Raw genomic sequence first — 6,000 nt, 5'->3', positions numbered from 1 at the left:
TTGGGAACTACTTGTTTGTAATCTATCAGTTTTTCTATTGACTTGTTAGTCTCTTTCCCTATTGACTTGTAGGTGTTCTTTATGTAGTAAGAACACTAACTCTTTCCCATGGGCTATTTCTCATCTTTTAATTTATGTGCAGTATTTTTTTACATATGTAAGTTTATGGTTGGTTATAGGTAGGTTGGTATTGGTTGCAGTGCCTCTGTGCACCAGGAGGATGAGTGTGGTCAGAAAACTGCTGGAAGATAATGCTGTAATCAAGAGGTGTAAGGCAAAAGGGAAATAAACAAATTACCTACTTCTCTCCATCTAGATGAGGGTGAAGCTACTGGTTACTGTCCCAAAAATTGGCAAGTAGGGGAGTAGGATACAAGTGAAAGTCTGGGAGAAGTTTGTCAAGAGTCCTTTATTTCTAATGACGGAGGGGCAGGAGCAGGTCAGTTTGACAGTGTGTCCATGTGTCTGTGTGTCTGTGTGATCGTGTGTGTTTCAGGGGATGGGGAAAATGCCTCAGGAAGAGAAGGTAGTTAATGACAGAATCAGTAGGTGTCAGTAAGAGATTTCATAATTCAGTGTTGTTATTCTAAAACCAGGAAGTAAGCATAGGATTTCATGGGTGTTATACAAGTGCAATTATGTGCGCTTTGGAGTTTGACCCTAAAATATGGGACAACCTATAGTGTGCCACAACTGTCCTTTGTATTTCAATCTTCTCTAATACACAGACAGACACACTCTCTTCAGCACGGAATGCATTGTATCTCCTAGTCCCAGCGTCTGCTAATTTTTGCCCCTCTGTTTAACCCATTAATACCTTCTGCCAGTCTTTGGCTGAAGCAAAGACCAGTTCAGGGTTGGACACCTTTTCAAGATTATCTGAGGCTCAGTAGTAGTAATTTGTATATTCTGAGGACTTTAAGGGACTGGATCAGTCTGGATTCAAGTTTGAAAGCAACAAATTGGAAAGACTCCCGATCATTTCAGGCCTCAGGGCCTGGGTAGCATCAAAGAAGGAGAATGGGCACTAGCATCCTCACAGTCCTCATTGGCACTGCAGTCATTGATATAGACAATCAGTATTTACTCAATTTGTGTAAAGAGCTATGTAAATGCAGCTTCAAGACCTGTTCCCTCATCCTACCTTCCCACTCAGAAAGCTGCCCTACATCTCTGCTATGTAGGAATCCTAAAGCCATCACGTAGTTATCTGCAGTGACCCACAACATTTGGCTTGCTGGTTTGGTTTGATGTCTACAGTCCTATCTTCAATTTCTCAGTAGGTGCAATTGAGAGCCTTTGAACTTTGCCCTACTTCAAGTCTCACCTGTGTAATTAGAATGTTTATATTGAAATAACAGGTTCTCATCAGCATTAGTATGAGCACAAGTAGCTATAGTTTTAACTTCTCTACTAAACTGGAATGTTTGCCTTTCGTTCACTGTGTGTACTTTCTTTGGTTGTTTTATCATTAAGTAATCATTAAACATGGTGTCATCCCAATCACAGTTAAAGGTCCAGGCAAAAAAAAAAAAAAAAAAAAAAAAGGTCTAAAATGGCTCTTTGTTTTAAAATCACTCAGAGTAATTTTTCATCCACCAAAAGTATAAAATTAACATGACTTTCTAGATAAGAGACTTTTCAAGTTTTGCTGTCGCCATTACTTGACAGACACATTTGTTTTAAAAAATCATACAATAACTCCTTTTACCCAGAACCAAGAGAGACTTTTCTCAACAATAGAGTAGATACATTTTTTTCCTACCAGAATTATTCTCAGGGAGAACACAGTATTTGCTGGAAGAAATACTTGGATAAAGTGCTGGTGTGAAGGGTTCAAGCACCAAGAATGCTAAATTGCTATGCAGAAAGCAGGTGAAGAATTTGCTTTGCTTCTGAAAAGGATTAGAGAGGATGAGAGAAAGGGGACAGGAGAGAGAGAGGAAAATGACATTGAAATGGCCCTCTTATGACTGCACATATCTCCTGTGAAGTCTACTAAAATTCACAAACTGTTGGGGGAAGTGAATTTCTAACGAAAGCTCAGGAGGGGCTGAGTTCTGGGAAGGCATTAATGAAAGAGGAACAAAAATATATAAGACAGAGATGATCGTGATATTATGAGCCACTGGATCTGAACAGAAATCCAAATCAGGACATTGGATTTTACAAATCTCAGAAACTGGGAAGTGAGTTCTCTGTGGAGAAAGCAGGTTCCCCAGCTGACATCTGAAGTAATCCTCAGAGAGAGAATTCTTTTGGGAAAGTAAAGCACTGCCTAACACAAATTTTCAAGCCTTAAAAGGAAGATAACTATTGCCTAACCTTACAATTTGGAAATTTAAAACCCTATCATATGAGTTGACTTTTTTGTATTACCTTAAAATCTACTGGTTGGTTTTTAAAAAACTCCCTCTCCCAAACCCAAATTTTGCAGAAACATATCTCATTTTTAAAAGTAGCTCAGCTGGTGTGGCTCAGTGGTTGAGTGTTGACCTATGAACCAGGAGGTCACTGGTTCGATTTCCGGTCACGTTGCAGGCTCTATCCCCAGTGTGGGGCGTGCAGGAGGTAGCCAATCAATGGTTCTGTCTCATCATTTATGTTTCTATCTCTCTCTCCCTCTCCCTTCCTTTTTGAAATCAATAAAAATATATTAAAGAAATAAAAGTAGGTAACTGTTAAAAATCAGAACCTAAGACTGGAATTTTGATGTACCCAAGGGTCAACTTTAATAAATCTCCCAGAGCGAATTTTGTTGCTTTCACACTTATTTCTCTGTACCCTGTTTCTCTTGGATGGATGTTTTATTGTACTTGTTAAGTCCTGGGTTTTAATAGTGAATATGTTCTAGATTTCAATATGGCTCTGCCATTCACTACTTCTTTATTCTTTACCTGTAAAATAGCAATAATTATCTACCTGAGGTAGTTTCCAGAGTTACTGTGAGGATTAAAGAAATACTTAATGTTCATGCTTATTAACAGTAATGGTGGAAATACATATAAGCCCAGTTCTTACACTGTTTCATAATCTTCTTGGTTTTCAGGTTTGTCTCTTGAAATTGATACAGGTCAAGTGTAGGACCTGAGCACAAAGGGAGTTTCTCCGGAATAGGTCTAGACATTAACACGGCAGGCAAGGGTTTGTTTAGAGCAACCACAACTAGAAGGCTCCATAGCCACTCAATGCCTCCTCAACTGTTAGCTAATGTTCCATGATTAGAAATCTAATCATTTATGCAAAGGTTTCATTCAAATGTAAATATCACTCAAATGTAAATGTTGGAGTGAATAATTTTTTTTGAAGTGAATAATTTTAAATATTCTTTTCCTCAGAAGAGAGATTTAAAATGAGATTATGAAGGAGAAAATATGGGAGCAATGGACTCCTGATAATCATAAAAGGAGAGAAATAATTAGAAACTTAATTTAGTGATTGAAATGTTAGTAGTTAAGAGAGTCCATATGCAAAATCCTGATAGCATAGCAGATTATGAATCTGGGCAATATTAAACATTTCTCTAAAGTGGGAAGTGGAAACTTCAGTCTGAGGGTGTTGTTTTCTTTCTTTTTAAAAAAATACTTTTATTGATTTCAGAGGGAGAGAGAGAGAGAGAGATCAATGATGAGAGAGAATCATTGATCAGCTGCCTCCTGCACACCCACTACTGGGGATGGAGCCTGCAACCTAGAAATGTGCCCTAACCAGGAATGGAACCGTGACCTCCTGGTTCATGGGACGATGCTCAACCACTGAGCAACACCGGCCGGGCTGATAGTGTTGTTTTCTAAACCAGAGTGAGTGGTTGGGCTTGCCTCTCACTCTTAACCACACTTGCTTAACTACACTGCTGGAATTCTTTGGAAATTCGTGTGGTTTTAGAAACAGAGCTAGCCCTGAGGATGGCAGTGAATGTGCTGGCCGCTCTCAGACCTAGGACTCCCAACTTTTAGGTAGTTTCCATGATTACTAGACACTTGGGTACTAAGGAAGCATAGGAGATCTCTCAGAGACCAAAGGGATTTCCTAGAACATGGACTTTTCAGGAGTTAGACAGGCTTAGGTTTGAGTCCTGACTCAATGGCTTACTCATTGTGTGAATTTAAGCAAATTGTTTAACCTGTTTCTTCATCTGTAAAACAGGATTAATAATATTTATCTCATGGGTTGTTGTGGGTATTAAATAATATAGGTCATGTGAAATACCTAGCATTATACTTGGCACATTATAAATGCCCAATAAAGTATAGCTATTTTTGTAATTATTTTCATATGGGGGTATGATGGTTTGTCTTATGTGTCAACTTGGCTAGTCGATGGTATTCAATTATGCAATCAAACACTCACGTAGGTGTTGCTGTGAAGGTATTTCATAGATATAGCTAGCATGTACAATCATTTGGCCTTAAGTAAAAGAGATAACCCTTGATAATGTGAATAGGCCTTTTCTTATCAGTTAAAGGCCTTAGGAACAAAAACAGCTTCCTAGAGAAGAAATTATGCCTCAAGTATGCAGCATAAAATCCTGCTTGAGTTTTTAGTCTGCCAGTCTGCCCTACACATTTTGAACTTAAAACTGCAACATTAACTCCTGGCTGAGTTTCCAGCCTACCAATCCGCTCTATAGATTTCAGACTAGACAATTCCGTAAACTAAAGGAATATGTGTGTGTGTGTGTGTGTGTGTGTGTGTGTGTGTGTGTGTGTGTGTGTGTGTGTACTCTATTGGTTCTGTTTCTCTGGAGAACTCTGACTGATGTATGGATCATAGATCATCGTAAGAGTTTTAGAAAATTCAATAGGGAGAATGAAAGGAAGAAGATAGGGCAAGAGAGATTCTAAGAAAACTAGGAAGCTCTAAACAGTTTGCTAGACCCAATTAGAATTTCCACAGGAAGTGGGAGTCTTTCAACTAATGTGCAATCCAAAGTATCTACAAAGCTGGGCCTGGTCCCTCCAGAGAACTTTCACTTCACTATTGCTGAGGATCTTCTTCCACTGTGAATTGCTTGCTCTACCACACCCTTCCTCTGTGACCAGCTGGGATTCACTGAGAAGAGCAGTCAGAGATGCCACTTTCCTCATGGCTCGGGGCCTTTATAATTAGACCAAGGACTGAATGGTGAGGTACCAGAATCACTGCAGGAAGACAGGCCCTCCCAACCTCCTATTCCTTAGTGGCTCTGGACACAAGGTAAATGGCTACAAAATGCATGAGAACAAAAATCTCCCTCAACCCCTAAGGACTTTAAGGATGGACTTTCTTTCTGATTAATATCAGGTACTGGCTATGTTTTTGAAATTACTATAACCCTGGCCAGTTTGGCTCAGTTGGTTGGAGCACCCTCTCATGCACTGAAGGATTTTGGGTTTGATTCCCATTCAGGGCACATACCCAGGTTGAAGGTTTGATCCTTGGTTGGGGTGAATATGGGAAGCAACTGATCAATATTTCTCTCTCCTTCTCTCCCTTCCTCCCTCTTTAAAATAAATAAAAACATATTCTGGTGAGGATTAAAGTAATACTACTACTACTACTACTACTACTACTACTACTACTACCACCACCTCTAATAAAAAGATAAGTATAGCCAAAACCGGTTTTGCTCAGTGGATAGAGCGTCAGCCTGCAGACTGAAAGGTCCCAGGTTCGATTCCGGTCAAGGGCATGTAACTTGGTTGCGGGCACATCCCCAGTAGGAGGTGTGCAAGAGGCAGCTGATCAATGTTTCTCATCGATGTTTCTGACTATCCCTCTTCCTTCCTCTCTGTAAAAAATCAATAAAAAATATATATTTTTTTAAAAAGATAAGTATATATAACATAGTGATTGGGATGAGAGTTGGAAGTCACTGTTTTAGAGTCCCAAGGCACCCAGCTGTTAATTAAAACTCAGATAAACTGCCCTGACCAGTTTGGCTCAGTGGATAGAGCGTCGGCCTGCGTACTGAAGGGTCGCAGGTTCGATTCCGGTCAAGGGCATGTACCTTGGTTGCGG

The sequence above is a fragment of the Plecotus auritus genome, assembly GCF_963455305.1.
Source record: "Plecotus auritus genome assembly, chromosome: 2".
Taxonomy (NCBI): domain Eukaryota; kingdom Metazoa; phylum Chordata; class Mammalia; order Chiroptera; family Vespertilionidae; genus Plecotus; species Plecotus auritus.
This window is presented reverse-complemented; position numbering follows the sequence as displayed.